A 13816-nucleotide genomic window follows, 5' to 3' on the forward strand; every position below is an offset into this window, starting at 1 on the left:
ACATGATAGGTTGGAACAAACATTTAATTATTTGATTTGACTCTCAGAGCTATTCCCAAAAGCCATAATCCCAGCATCCCCTCAACATAAGGTAAGAGCTTTCGATAACATTCAACCTGTATAGAGAGTCAAGTGTCGTTTTAGGAAATCTGTTTTTGTTTTTATGAATGAGAATTCTGTACCATTTACTCCATATTCTTACATTTAGCAACAGGCAGAAGACAGATACTGTTTTCTGATATTACACCCACTCCTCCTTGCCAAGGAGCACATCGTAAGCCTGCAACATTGTGTTAACTTCCATGGCACTCACCACAAAAGGTAACTATATCAATTGAACCTCATGAATTTGCTTCCTCTGAAACCCAAAACTGATTTAATATTGGCATATTAACATAATTTAAACACTGGCACATAAACGGCATGTTCGCCCACAGGATTTTGTGAAGCCCCTCACTGTTTCCCTTTTAACTGTGTCTGAGGACCATCAACAGTTTCTGACAAGTTACAACCGGTTGATAAAAGTAAAGGAATCCACCATGTGTGAGAGTCTAACAGAAGGAACGAGTCTAACAGGAGGAGAGAAAACGGGACTATGATGGAGAGACTTCAGCTGCTGTAATAAAAAAAAATAAAGTTTATTCTTATACAGTTCTGAGTCTGTCTTTTACCTTACTTTGGAAATTAAATGTTGGTACACATCATAATGACAAAACAATGTATATATTTTAGGAGAATAAAGTATGAAGGGAGGAAAGATCAGTTATGCAAAGTTCCTTTTAAGGAAACGTGGAAGTAAGTGGACAAAGGACTGAGCCACAGAAACAGAGGATGCGGAAAACAGAACAGAGTTTTAGACAGGGGGCTGTCAACACTGTCAGATGACACGGAGGACAGATATGTTTGGCCTTGACACGAATCCATGATCTTGGCCAATTATCGGTAGGTTGAGTGCACTGCTGAAAGCAGAGCCTAAAGAACGGCTTCGGCAGGTGGTTCTCAGGTCTGTGTGAGAGCCAGGAGCCTTCTGGGTCTTGCTTTAGTAAGAACCTGACGGAGAAGGGGGATGGGAAGAAGTCTGTGGATTCTCCTTTTTCTAGAGTCTTATAATCTTGATAGTCTTTGTTGAACCTCTTGGTTAAAATCCCCCTTAGTTATGGAATCACATCAGTAATTCCTACCCTCCTTGCCACCTTCTTCTTTTGGATCTAGATCATCTAAAAAATTTTATAAAAACTATGAAACCTCACTTCCCCCCATTCACATATCTTTAGACATCCGTGGAATTCAGGATGAAAACCAGTAGCAATATCGACAAGCGTGTTTACTTGATGGTTTACTTGCTGAATCTGCCTCTTTGAGGCCATTCATCCTTTCTTCGTAGTTGGATAGAATATTACAAGAAAATACTTCTTTTTTAGGTTCAGTACAGTACTTAGATTAGGTATTAGCACTATCTGTGCCATTCTCTCTGCAGACTTTCACCCTTATTTTGGTTGTCTCTTTACTTCCAAATGTAACTTCATTCTTTGAACTATTAACCCCCATGTTTCTTTGTACGAAACATTGCCCCTGATTCGCTCGTCACGTTCTCTCAGCTCACACTGTGATTTCAGTAACTTTCTCATAAACTCCTGCAGCCCGGATTTACCCCCAGTTTCTCTTTGACGACACATTCGAAAGTATAATGAAATTGTTTATTAAACCAGTATCTCCGTGGTCATGTTTACACTTAGATTTCCACATGAGATATCATTACAATATGGACGGAAATGCCTCATGCTTAATCCAGCACAAATGATTTGTTTTTGTAATGGATCTATCGAGATTAGAAGGTGTTCACACATAGTCCCAGTGGGCCACTATAAATCACTATCAATCATTACCATATAAAAAATCTCTATAATAAACAGCACTTCAAAAAGTTTAATTCTTAACAATGAGGAACCAGATGTTAACTGAAGGAAGATCAAACTTACTTTTGTAGCCACTAACAAAATCGAGAACATTATCGAAAGTAGGAAAAAATTTCAAACTTAAAACAGATGGGAACATTACAACAGCGTAAATCTTCTGGGAGGGTCCCGAGAGCTCACATTTGCGGTTATTTCCTTACTTTTGTGGTAACCTCCCCACACCAGCCACTACCTTGTATGTTGAATATTTTCAACAAACTTAATCTTCTCCATCATTAACTTACCCTGGGGTACTTCCCTAAAGGCAAAGAGCCTCATGTCTAAAGACATTAGCTATAGTGTTATTTATATTTGCAAAAAACATAGTTTAGTTATATCAGGTTTTAAAATTTCGGTAAACTGGAGAAATGGAATATTACACAGAAGTTGCAATAATGATGAAGACCAGCTAGAATATTGACTGTAAAAAGTGAATTAGAAAGAAATGCTATGGTTAAGTCAAATTTTAAATGTTTAAACATTTAATGGAAAAACATACTGAACTTTCTTTGAATTGAGACATTCCACAGCTTTTCAATAGCAAAAGCTGCCCAATACTTTCTTCCTTAACGACCACTGTGTTGGCTGTAGAGTTTTTGTGGCCCTGGGAACCAATGTCAGCTGTCGATATGAAACTGACTATTGCTGGACAAAGAGACAGGTTGTAATCTGACCAGTTGTTATATTCTTTTTTTTTTTTTTAAGAGAAGTAAGTCATTGTTATGTCATGCATTTTATTTTTTTGTATTTTTATTTTTCTTAGGTAGGCTTTACACCCAAGGTGGGTCTTGAACTCACCTCCCTGAGATCAAGAGATATCTGCCCCTCCACCTGAGACAGCCAGGTGCCCCTCGGTCCTTGAATTATAGGAATGTACCTCACGGTGCACTCTCTGTAAAGGGAGAGAACGAAATGGTCATAGACACAAGCCGGTTCAAGCAGGAACGAGAGAGGTGAGACTTTTCATTGCAGACACAGCAGAAGGTAACATAAGGCATCACCTGTGATAAAGCGGCTAATATTTTATATCATTATTAAAATTCCACAATGAAATCATAATGGCCTGACCCTCTTGGTGCCGAATTGTCTTACACTGACCTATATGAAGCTACAGTAGTTAGAAATAATGAACAATTATTATTAATCATTAAGAAGTCTCTCACTCTGAAGAGCGAAATATAGAAAATTAAGCATCTTATTTTTTTAGAAAGACTGGGAGAGACGGTGTGTGCTTGCAGGTGGAGGAGGGGTGGTAGAGGGAGCAAATCTCAAGCTGGCTCTGAGCTCAGCGTGGAGCGCAGCACGGGCCGATCCCACGACCCTGAGATGGCACCCAAGCTGGTTCACGAGTGAATATGACACTTAACCCACTGGCCACCCAGGAGTCCCACTTGCTGTCTTATTTTAACCTCTTGAGCGAGGAAGCCCCAGTGATGACTGGGTATCTCCCGACATTTGCTTAGTTGAATTAAAAGGAAAAAAATCTGAAAAACAAAATATAGATGCAAATGACAATGGAAACACTAAACGGGTTACAAATCTGAGTGTGCCATGCCTGCCTCTGAATATTTCATACATTTTACTGAAAAATTTGCAATAACTCATTGGATGTTGTCTTTCTGTCTCTGCGGATGAAGCCAGTCAAGTCTAACGGGCCTTCCCAGGTAATTCTGTGTCCAGCTTGCAACGCAGAGAAGGGGGGGAAGAAAGCCCCAAGGAGATGCCCTGAGCTCCTTCCAGAGACGGTGATCACAGCAGTCTCCCCTGCAGGCTCCAGGCGCCAGCATCCTGTCCTCCCGCTGATCAGACAGGGTTCAGACTGGGCACTGAGTCTTCGGACCTCCAGCAGTGCCCTCACCCTCAGGAGGACATGGGGTGCAGGCCACTGTCTGGTCGGATGGGATTGTGAGTGCCGCTGGCTGCCGGGGGCATCCCACTCCCTGGACCTGACTGCTCCCCTTTCCACTGGGACCATGAGCAAGAGGCTCACAGAGCACCAACGATCACACCTTATCCTCTCTACTTGTGTTCGTGGCTTCCTTGATGTGTTGGAGCTTCCAGGCTGGCCAGGGCTCCGTGTGAGGTCTTTGCAGTTTGAGAGAATTCTAGTGCCACCAGCTCCTGTTGCTGGGAATCTGACCTTGGGGGTGTGTGAGCTCGGAGGGCCAGCTCTGGCTGGACAACTGGATCCCCACCCCCACCGCCGCCCCCGGAAGCTAGCTGGGTCTCGAGGTACCCTGGGCATGGCCTGGAGATGCCCACCTGCGTAGGGCTGGGCTGAGCAGGTGAGCAGAAGGGACCCGGGCCTGGGGGAGAAAACTGACTCGTCCCCCCCAACCCCCAGTTGCCCAGGACCCCACACTTCAGGTGTGGCTGGAGGTCCAAAAACCTTCTGATTCCATTCACATTTGCTCCAAACTTTGCCACTTTGGGGCACTCCAGGGGATCCCCAAAGTCATTATTTGTTTCCTTTGTTTTAGGTCCATCTTCTATTCTGGCATCAGGAACTCTCCCTCTTATATTCTAGTCTGATTTTAAATATATTCAAATTAAGATTTCCCTTGTAGAATAAAATAAAAAGCTCATCTGCATATTTAAACTTCTCGACACTCGCACATTATTAAAATAATCTGAGGGAGGATTGCGTGTTTGATCAACTTGCCAGCCAGTGACTCCGGGAACGAGGATGTGACAGACGGCTGCCGGGGACGAAACCACAGGCTTGACCCACCCCCGCCGCCTGTGTCCACTCCGAAGCTGGAGATGCTGAATCCGTTCACGTCGACGAATCACAAGAAATCAGCATCAAAGCCCTCTTCTTCTCAGACAGCACTAAAGTCATTCTTTCTTCAATTTTTAGAAGTAGTGGTTCTCCTCAGTCGGATTTTGTTTCAAGGGTATAACGACCTCTGTTAAACTGTCTTCACGGAGGGAAACAGACTATGTAGGACTTCCGCTGAGGGACTTCAGAAAGTGACGCTGCTTCTGAATAGTTTAAGAGGAATCGTATACGTGGGAATTTTTTTTTTTTTTTAATAAACTAACAGGTAACCGAGTGACCCAATGTGCTTTCGTGTCAGGGCTCAAGGAAAATAATTCCAGTAATTACTCCAGTAATAATTCCAGTAACCTTAAGTAATGCAAAAGAACTACTATTTACTACTTACTACTTACTTACTATTTACTACTATTTACTATTTACTACTATTTACATACTACTTATGTGCTTGGTCTTGTTTTTAATTTTAGGGCAATAATCTCTCTTAATTCTTTTGAAAATAGATGAGGAATAAGTGCCAGGTGAGTGAAATAAAGTAAGTCACGTAATTCTATTTTTATTTATTTATTTATTTATTTGGAGAGAGAGAGGGCACGTGCAGGGCAGAGGAAAAAGAAGAGAGAAACCCAAGCAGATGCCATGCCCAGCGCAAAGCCCAATGTGGGGCTCGATCTCCCCACCCTGAGATCATAACCTGAGCTGAAATCAAGAGTCAGACGTTCAACAGACTGAGCCACCCGGGCGCCCCACAAGTGACATATTTAATTACTATTCCACATTCTATGAACTAACAGCAATTACTTTAGATCTCACACGCACTGGATTCGAATGTTCCGTCACCACATGCAGACAACGCAGAGTCTAAAGCCCAGCATCTCACACTCGCAGGGACCTGAGCACCTCACAGAGCAAGTGGTGATGTCTGGGGACTGAACTGCTGTGTGCTCTGGGCTATTGCAGAAGCCTCTGCTGACCTAATGGCTGGGACTGTTTTGTTCCTGTGTGGACTGATCTAGAGTTCCCATCGCATGCCTGGGAATGACCCAGGATTCCGAGTAGAAGGTTGACTCAGAACGCGGTCGACTGTGCGGGGACGTCGGTGGATGGTCACCCGGCTCCGAAGGTTCGAGCCGTCACTCCTGGATCTTCTCTTCTCCGGGCAGGACCCTGCAGGGCCTCCTGTCCTGCCTGGTTGAGTCTTCTCAGTGGGGAGGCTCTGGCAACTCTTCACTGTCAAGGGCTGACCGTATGCTTTTGAGTGCTGCATTGACTGCCTCCCCAGTGCCGGACAATCTGGACCAAACCAGGAGAGAAGTCGGGAAAATAGAAAATATGAGATGTTGAAGCCATTTATCAATAATTTATGGCATTCATTTATAGGGGACATAGAGTAATAATCTTCTAGATCTAAAACTCCCTTTTCCAGGTGAAAAAAGAAACTGCCATCAAGAAGGTTGAGGAACGTGCCCGGGGAAGACGACCGTAAGCTCCGGAGCTCCGCGTGGCTCCGCATCCCGTGAACACCCTCCTGAGCAGTGACCACCCCGCATGGCCTTGGAGGGGCTGAGCCCTGGAGGACATCATGTGCCATGAGATCACCTCAGTCCTCCTGCTGACGAGGAGCATTCCCACACGGACCTTTCCAAGGGGAGGCAGGTGGCCGTGACTCGGGACACCTTAGGAGCGTCCGTGAGTCAGAGCGTCTGTTCTGGGTTTCTGAGCCAACGCTTAATGGGATCATCTCCTCTTTGATCTATGGGAGTGACCATTTCAAGCGTGTCTCAGTGTGTGTGCAAGTGCTCACTGGACTGGGAAGGGGGCGGGGCCATGTAGGCACGCTCTGAAGCCTGCCTGGGTCGATGTGGGCACCTTGTCTGCAGGAGAACCTGGCAAGTGCATATTCCTGCTTAAGCCCTGCGGAATTCAGTCAGTTCTGTGATGTCATCTTGCCGCCTGGATCAGCCTCCTCATGTCTAACCCTCTCCTCTGAACACGGTGTTTCATCCTGCCAGACTGTATGTCGTCACCCTCCCCTCCCCACCTAGACAGAATAAAGCTCGCCCTTAGGAACCCACACCCTGATCCCCAAAACCTACAAAGGGTCTGCATGCATGCCCAGGGACTCTGCAGATGTAATCAAGGTTATGCACCTTCAAACTGGCAGATGATCCCGGATTTTCTGGGCGAGCCTCACCTAGTCCCACAGCCCTCGCAACAGACAAGCGTCGTCGGCTCCCTGGGGAAGAGGAGGAGGAAATGCCCGGCAGAAGGGATGGGTCTGAGATGAGAACACAGCTCTGCCCATTCTCCACCACGGGCTTTGACCCCAAACCACGCGACGCAGGCACAGAGAGGCTGAGAGCAGGCGCCGGCTGACAGCCAGCAAGGGAAGGGGGATTCGGTGCCCGGACCACAAGGAACTGTGCTCTGCTCGCATGAGTGAGCCTGGAGGGGGACCCATGTCTGGAGCCTCTGGAAAGCGGTGCCACTGGCCCACACGATAGCACTGGCCAGGGAGACCCTACGCGAAGGCCCCACTGAGCCTAGCGGCCCCGACTCCCCACTTGCAGGGCACGGCGGGAGTGTGTGTAAGCCATGGCGTCTGTCGTGCTTTGTCACAGCAGCGGCGGAAAACAAACCGCTCTGTCCTGCTCACTGCGAGCTCAAGGCTGAGCGTGTGCCGTGGCCGCGTGGTGGCCCATTCCTGTGTCTGCGGTTCTGGGCAAGGACCATGGCTCCACAGCGGGAGGGGGCATGGGGCGGGTGTCTTCGGCCCCAGGGCACCTGCGGACTCTGCTCCCTAGAAATCCGGGTACCACGACCACAGTGGGCCCAAGTTCATATTCACGCTAGGTCGTTCTCAAGCCATGGGAACCCAGACCCACAACTCCATCCCCCGACCCTGCCCCTCTGCGGCCTCCACGAGGGTTCACCACAAGGTGGCGCAATACATCCGGTGCCCAAAACGAGCCCCTCCACCCCCACCCACCCTTAGGAGGCACTGGGGATCTTTGCTGACCTGCCTCGGTTTATCCCTGAGAACTTCCTGGGATGATCACCATCTGGCAGATAAGAAAACTGGGAAATAGGGGCCCTCAGGTGGCTCAGTCATTAAAGCGTCTGCCTTCAGCTCAGGTCATGATCTCAGGGTCCTGGGTTTGAGCCCCACATCGGGCTCTCTGCTCAGTAGCGAGCCTGCTTCCTCCTCTGACCTTCCCCCTCTCATTCTCCCACTCTCAATCAATTAAATAAATAAATAAATAAATAAATAAATAAAATCTTAAAAAAAAAAAAAAGAAAGAAAAGAAAACTGGAAAATGAAGAGGCCAAAGAAAGAACATCTGTCAGTGACCAGCGAGAATCCTTCAGACTCTGAGTCCATCCTTTTTCCATGAGACGGAGTTGGAGGAGTCTGAGACGTGGGCCCAGGCTGGGTTGCAAGTGTTAACCTTCCCGCCGTCGCGTGGGCTAACAGTTATTCCCCCAGCCCCCCTGGGACAGGTAAAAAGAGTCGCAGGGAGGTGACGTAACCTGCCCAAGACCAAGTGACAAGTGAGGCCATGCCCTGGAAAGGTCTATCCTTGCCGGGCCTAACTGGCTACGGTGCACCCCGGTTCCGGCAACCCGGGGAGCTGCACCGTGACCTCGGCTCCTCCTGCTGAGCCTCCAGCCTGAACTCGCTCTCCGCCGGGGAATCCTTCCAACGGAGTCTGGCTGGCCCTGCCCCATGGCTACAGGGTGCCAGGCAGAGCGAGCGCTGGCTGATCCCTGGGATCCGCGTGTGCCCCCGAGGCGTGTGCCCGGCTCTCTCTGCAGCCCAGAAACAAGGAGTCTTGTCCTACACCACACCGTATGTGGGCAGTTCTGTCCCCAAAGCTTGTTTGCTTCAGATCTTTAGGGGGAGCGTGAATGGGTGGGTTGGGAGGTGCTTAGCAAGATGCAAAATTTAAAAATCAGTACAAACGCACTGTCTATACAAATAGGTTTACAAGGGCAAGATGGAGCAAAAGTTTGGGAAAGACCGGAGGTCAGGGACAAGATGCACGGCCGCAATGTGGGTGCCCGGGGAGGACAGGCGTCCCACCTTCCCACCGCCCACGGCCCCCAACACGCCTGCCCCCACCATCCCACACAGACGGCAGAGCTGGCGTCCACCTCTCGCCTCTCCCTCTCCCCTCACACCTTTGTTTTCTGCCTTCCCCATTCCCCAGCTGTGTCCGTAAGTCCCCTGAAAGTGCTCATGTCCCACGCAGCTCCATGGCTGAATGGGTTGCTGGGACACGGGCTCGGGGGGGATTACTCTGGACGGCACTTCTTTGTGGGGTCGTGCAGCTCACTGGACACACACAGGACCCTAGAGAGACGGGGTGGGAGAGGGTGTCAGAGGATACACGAAAGGATTAGCTCGGACGGCGGGCACCGCCTCTCGTGTCCTCGACTGTGCTCTCCCCTGCAGCCCGACTGCTCAGAGTCCTCCCAGCCAACGTGCGCACGTGCTTAATGAAGAACCAATGCGCTTCACCTTCTTTCTGGATTTAAAAAAGTGGAACTGGGGGTGCCTGGGTGGCTCAGTCGGTTAATTGTCCGACTCCTGGTTTTGGCTCAGGTCATGATCTCAGTGATCTGAGATCTCGATCTCGATCCCTGCGTCAGGCTCTGTGCTCAGCAGGGCACCTGTACTCGTCCCTCTCCCTCTGCCCCTCCTCCCTCTTGTAAATAAAGAAAAAAATCTTTAAAAAAACTGAAACATTGACACTGAGTAGAGGCACATCTGGCTTGAAGAAGTGAGCCCATTCTAGAGATCTCCACCCTTGATGAGACAAGCAAAAGCCTCGGACGCCAACTACAGTGGGAACAGGCACATGGGGGTGCCCGAGCTGTCCCCTCGCCGGCTGGTCTTCCAACGGCCCCGAAGCTCCAGGCCCTTCCTCGGTGGATCTAGGAGAGCAGAGTGTGTACGCGGGAACAGCGGAGCTGGTTTACGGCTGGATGCAGAAAAAAAGTACCTGGAAGACCCAGCATCTGGCCTGCATATCACGTATCACCTATGTTTCCCCAGCCCCTCAGGAGCAGGCTCTGTGTGTGGAGGTCAGAGCCCAGATCAGCTTGGCGGTTGCCCTAAGGTTCTGCACGTTTGTGCAGACCTCAGACATGGGGTGCCGGGTGTCTGGCGGCCCTCCCAGCCCTCCACGCCCGTGACTCGGCACGCACGCCTGGAGCGAGGGGCTGGTGTGCAGTTTCTTCCCCGCACTCTCTCTGACGGGCCAGGAAGGCAGCGACCTTGGCAGGCATGGCATGGGGGCTCAGGCCGGTAAGCTCTTCAGCATGTCAAGCAGGGAAGCAAAATCAACCCCAGAAGCAACCCCTGGCTGTGGTGGAGAGATTAACCTCTTTACAAGACAATAAAGGCAACAGATTACATCTTCCAGCCCTCCAAGCTAGAGGCTCGTAAAGGGATTCTTGGATAAGCAGGGAGGCCCAGTGCCTGCGCATCAGATGCAGAACGCATGCTGGAATGCAGCTCGGAGGCCTGCGCACCTAAAGTAGAAGATTCCCCAGGCCTGGGATGGGGGGTGGGGAGGGTTGGTTGGGGGAGCCCGGGGCCTCCAACTGCTGATGGCGTCATGGCGTCCTCTCACGGGGGCGCAGCAGCAGGCAACCGTCACCACCCGCCCTCCAACCCATCTGTGGTTGCCGTGGATTTACACCATCTTGGGGGAAACCCGCTGTGGTCGGGGGCTGGTGGCTGCCATTCCCTGGGCTGCCCCATCAGGGACCGAGCACCAAGGAGTGGGACCCTGGGCCACTTCTCTCTGATGCATTGGCTTGGGGGGCGGCCCATCTGCCTGAAGAGGTCTTGCTTGGAAATTTCACATCTGTTGGAACCTCTTTCTACTCCGTTCTCTATGGTATCCCAGGCATCAGATGGGCCCCTGTAGGCTCTGTCTCCTCACCTACACCAGGACCCTCCTCCTTAACCCTTCCCGGGCCTTTTCTCCCCAAATCTCCCACATCCCTGTCCCGGCTTGGCGTCTGCACCTCACGCCGGCCAGTGCCTGGGTGACTACCATCCCATGAGCTCCTGTCCGTTCCGTTACTTGGCCCCTCAAGAATACGTAGGAGAATGCAGCTCTGTTAATAAATAGAAAGAAAGTGACAGAGATGAAGAGAACACGACCTGTGCCCTCGCCGACGGTCACAGGGCAAAGTGTGGAAATCGCACTGCAGAGCACGTGCTGAGGGAGCCCAGAAGAGGAAGTGACCTTGGGGGGGGGGCGACCGGAAGAGCATATGGAGCCCTCGATTTTCGGAAATGTTAGGAAAGATCTGGTGAAAATGGTATTTAGGGAGTCATCTTCGCTTCTTCCAAATGGTTAGCCTGCGCTAAAATGCAAGCAAGGGGGACTTGCCCTTTAGGCCGGGCTCGAGGGGCAGTGACCAGATTTACCTTCCTGCCTGGAACAACTTAAGAAAATGAGAGGAAAAAAAAAAAAAATGATTTGAAACAACATCGTTCTTGGGTCTCATCTCCAGGAATGAGCTCAGGCACACTTGCCAGATCCCCTGAGCCCCGCAGAGGAAACTAAGAGGCGGAGGACACCAGAGCGCTGGAGATTTTAGGAAACAATATGCCAGAGGAGGGGCGTGCATGGTGGTAGACTGTAGGGGATCTGAGGAGGGTTCTCTCTGCGCCCACTCCGCCCCAGCTGGGCTCAGGGCCATGGGACTGGATGGAGCTCAGAGACAGGGGAGATGCCGAGGGTCAGGAAGAGAGTCTGGGGAGGGAAGGGACGCAGCCTTCCCTGACACTGGCTGACATGGGCCAAGGGGTGCCCGTGCCGACCAGAATGGAAACCGGAATGGAAAATGCTTTACCCGGAACCCTGTTGGGAGCTCAGAAGGGTCTAGCCTCGGCCCTGGGGAGTCATCAGCACTAGGGTGAGGGCTTTGGATATTCAAACTTCTGCCTGATGAATATTAAAGGTCAGTCTGCAAAGGTTCAGGCTCTTTCCAAGCAACCTAATGAATTCCAGAACAAAGCTCAAGGATATTTAAAGAAATACAGAAATACCCAGCACCAGAAAAGGAAAATTCACAATGTGTGGTATTCAGTCAAACAGTTCCAGGAGAGAAACGGGGGGGGGGGGGCGAGGGGAGAATAGAAAAATCTGGCCAATTTTAGGAACAGAAATCAATCAGTGTAAACCAACTCAGAACTGTCCCAGTTGTTAGGATTATCAGACAAGGAAGTAAAAACAGCTGCTATAACACAGTTTACGCTTTCAAAAACTATAGGAATTACGGAGCAAGTAGAGGAATGGGAAGTATTTTAAGAATCAAGCTTCCGAAGATGAAAATTAATACATCCAGGATGAAAATGCAATGGTGGAATTAATGGTATAGTAAATATTTCAGGGGGGACGAGACTAGTGAGCTTGGAGACAATAGAAAACACAAAATTTTAAAGTGATTTTTAAAAATCAGCAGAGTCTCTGTAAGCCATGGGACAGACAGCCTGACATGTGTTACTGGGAATCTTCGAGTATGATGAGACAGGAAAGATATTTCAGTAAATGATGGACAGATGTTTCTGAGTTTGATGAAAATGGCAAAGTCACGGACTCAAGAAGCTCAATGGATTTCAAGCAGCCAGCGTCTTGGGAGAACCACACCAAAGACGTCCCGGATGATTTGCTGAAAGGTGGGGGGTGGGTTGGGGGAAGGGGGAAGCAGATGAGGGGATTAGGAGGTAAAGCAGCAATAATGACGTCATAGCATGTGCTGATAGATGGCGGCTCCCCTCAGCACGGCGAGCACGGTGTAATGTCGGGGATTGTGGGGGCGGAATCCCTGCGTTGTGTCTGTGAGACTAGTATGATATTATATGTCCGCTGTGATCAGGAGACTGTGTCCCCACCTCCAAACCCTCCTGTTCATGGGGTGTGTGGAGGGAGACCCACAGAAGACACGGCTGCTCCAGGCCCTAGTGCTCACTCTTGTACCAGAACCCAAAGAACGTGCTTGAGAAGCAGAAGGAAGGGGGGATAGAGGAGCAAGTCGCCCGAGAAAGCAGAGGCGGGTCCTGCCGGACGTGGTCAACACGGGCTGAGCCGTAAGCGCAGTGGGGAGCCATGGTCTGGGCTGAGGAGTGGAGGGCCCCGCGGGTTGCAGGGGAGCAGTGGTTGTTGTGTGTGGGGGGGGGAACTCAGTTGTGGTTATCACGGTGGTCCCTGCACGCCCGGCCTGTGTGGAGCCAGGGACAGAGGGTCACCAGCGAGGGTGGTGGTGGGTGCGGAGCAGAGTCAACGGGACCTGCAGGTGCACTAGCCATGGGCAAGAGGCATGAGCAGTGGAGCATGACACCAGGGCTTGCCCCGAGCGCCAGGGTGCTGTTTGGAAAGAAGGGAACACGGATTCACCTGCAGACAGTCCCCGGCACTGTGACGGGCATTTACAACCATGAAGCTGTCGGCAGAGATGAGACCTGACACACAGGATGAGACCGTGTGGTGGAAGGCCTTGGACGCCTGGCGTGTTATCCCGAAAGCGAAGGGACCCCTTTCTCGTGGCCGCATGATGTTTTCGGACATTGCCTCTGGGGATGGGCTGGAGGTTAGTTTTAAGAGAAAAGGCTTTGGGGAGGTCTGTAAGTCAGGATGACTAAATCCAAGAGCTGCTTCTTAAATTAAAATCAACACTTACCTGAGATCAGCATTCCTCTAGCCAAATCTCTTCATTTCGAATGCAAATCCCAAGATGTACTTCCCGGAGGGATAATTATCTCATTACCTATCACCCTGTGCCAGTCTCCAGCTTCTCCCCTCCCCCGCTTGGTCGAGTGTGCAGCTTTTGGCAATCTGGAGAAAGGTATGACTCAGTTGCCCGTCAGCACGGTGTTAGTGGGAGAAAAGCTCACAAAGAAGGACCGGCCTATTGCGGGAGGGGAGCCCTAATTGGTTACTAATTACTGGAACATTGCGTCTGAAGGAGGGAAGGTGCAAAGCCGCCTTCCAAGGCTCCAGGTAATTAGCCAGCTTGGTTGAGCGGCCGCGTAATGGCCCGAGGAGAAAGTGTCAGAGAA

At 50.2% G+C, this 13816-nt stretch overlaps 1 long non-coding RNA gene across 1 annotated transcript; it reads left to right on the forward strand.

The window, feature by feature from the left end:
* Positions 1–234: 234 nt before the first annotated feature.
* LOC309845052 lies at positions 235–649 on the forward strand. Its single transcript, XR_014301003.1, has 2 exons — positions 235–321; positions 438–649. It is a non-coding gene; the product is annotated as an uncharacterized lncRNA (long non-coding RNA).
* The last annotated feature ends 13167 nt before the right edge of the window (positions 650–13816 follow it).

Source organism: Mustela nivalis (genome assembly GCF_964662115.1).
Source record: "Mustela nivalis genome assembly, chromosome: 12".
Lineage (NCBI taxonomy): Eukaryota > Metazoa > Chordata > Mammalia > Carnivora > Mustelidae > Mustela > Mustela nivalis.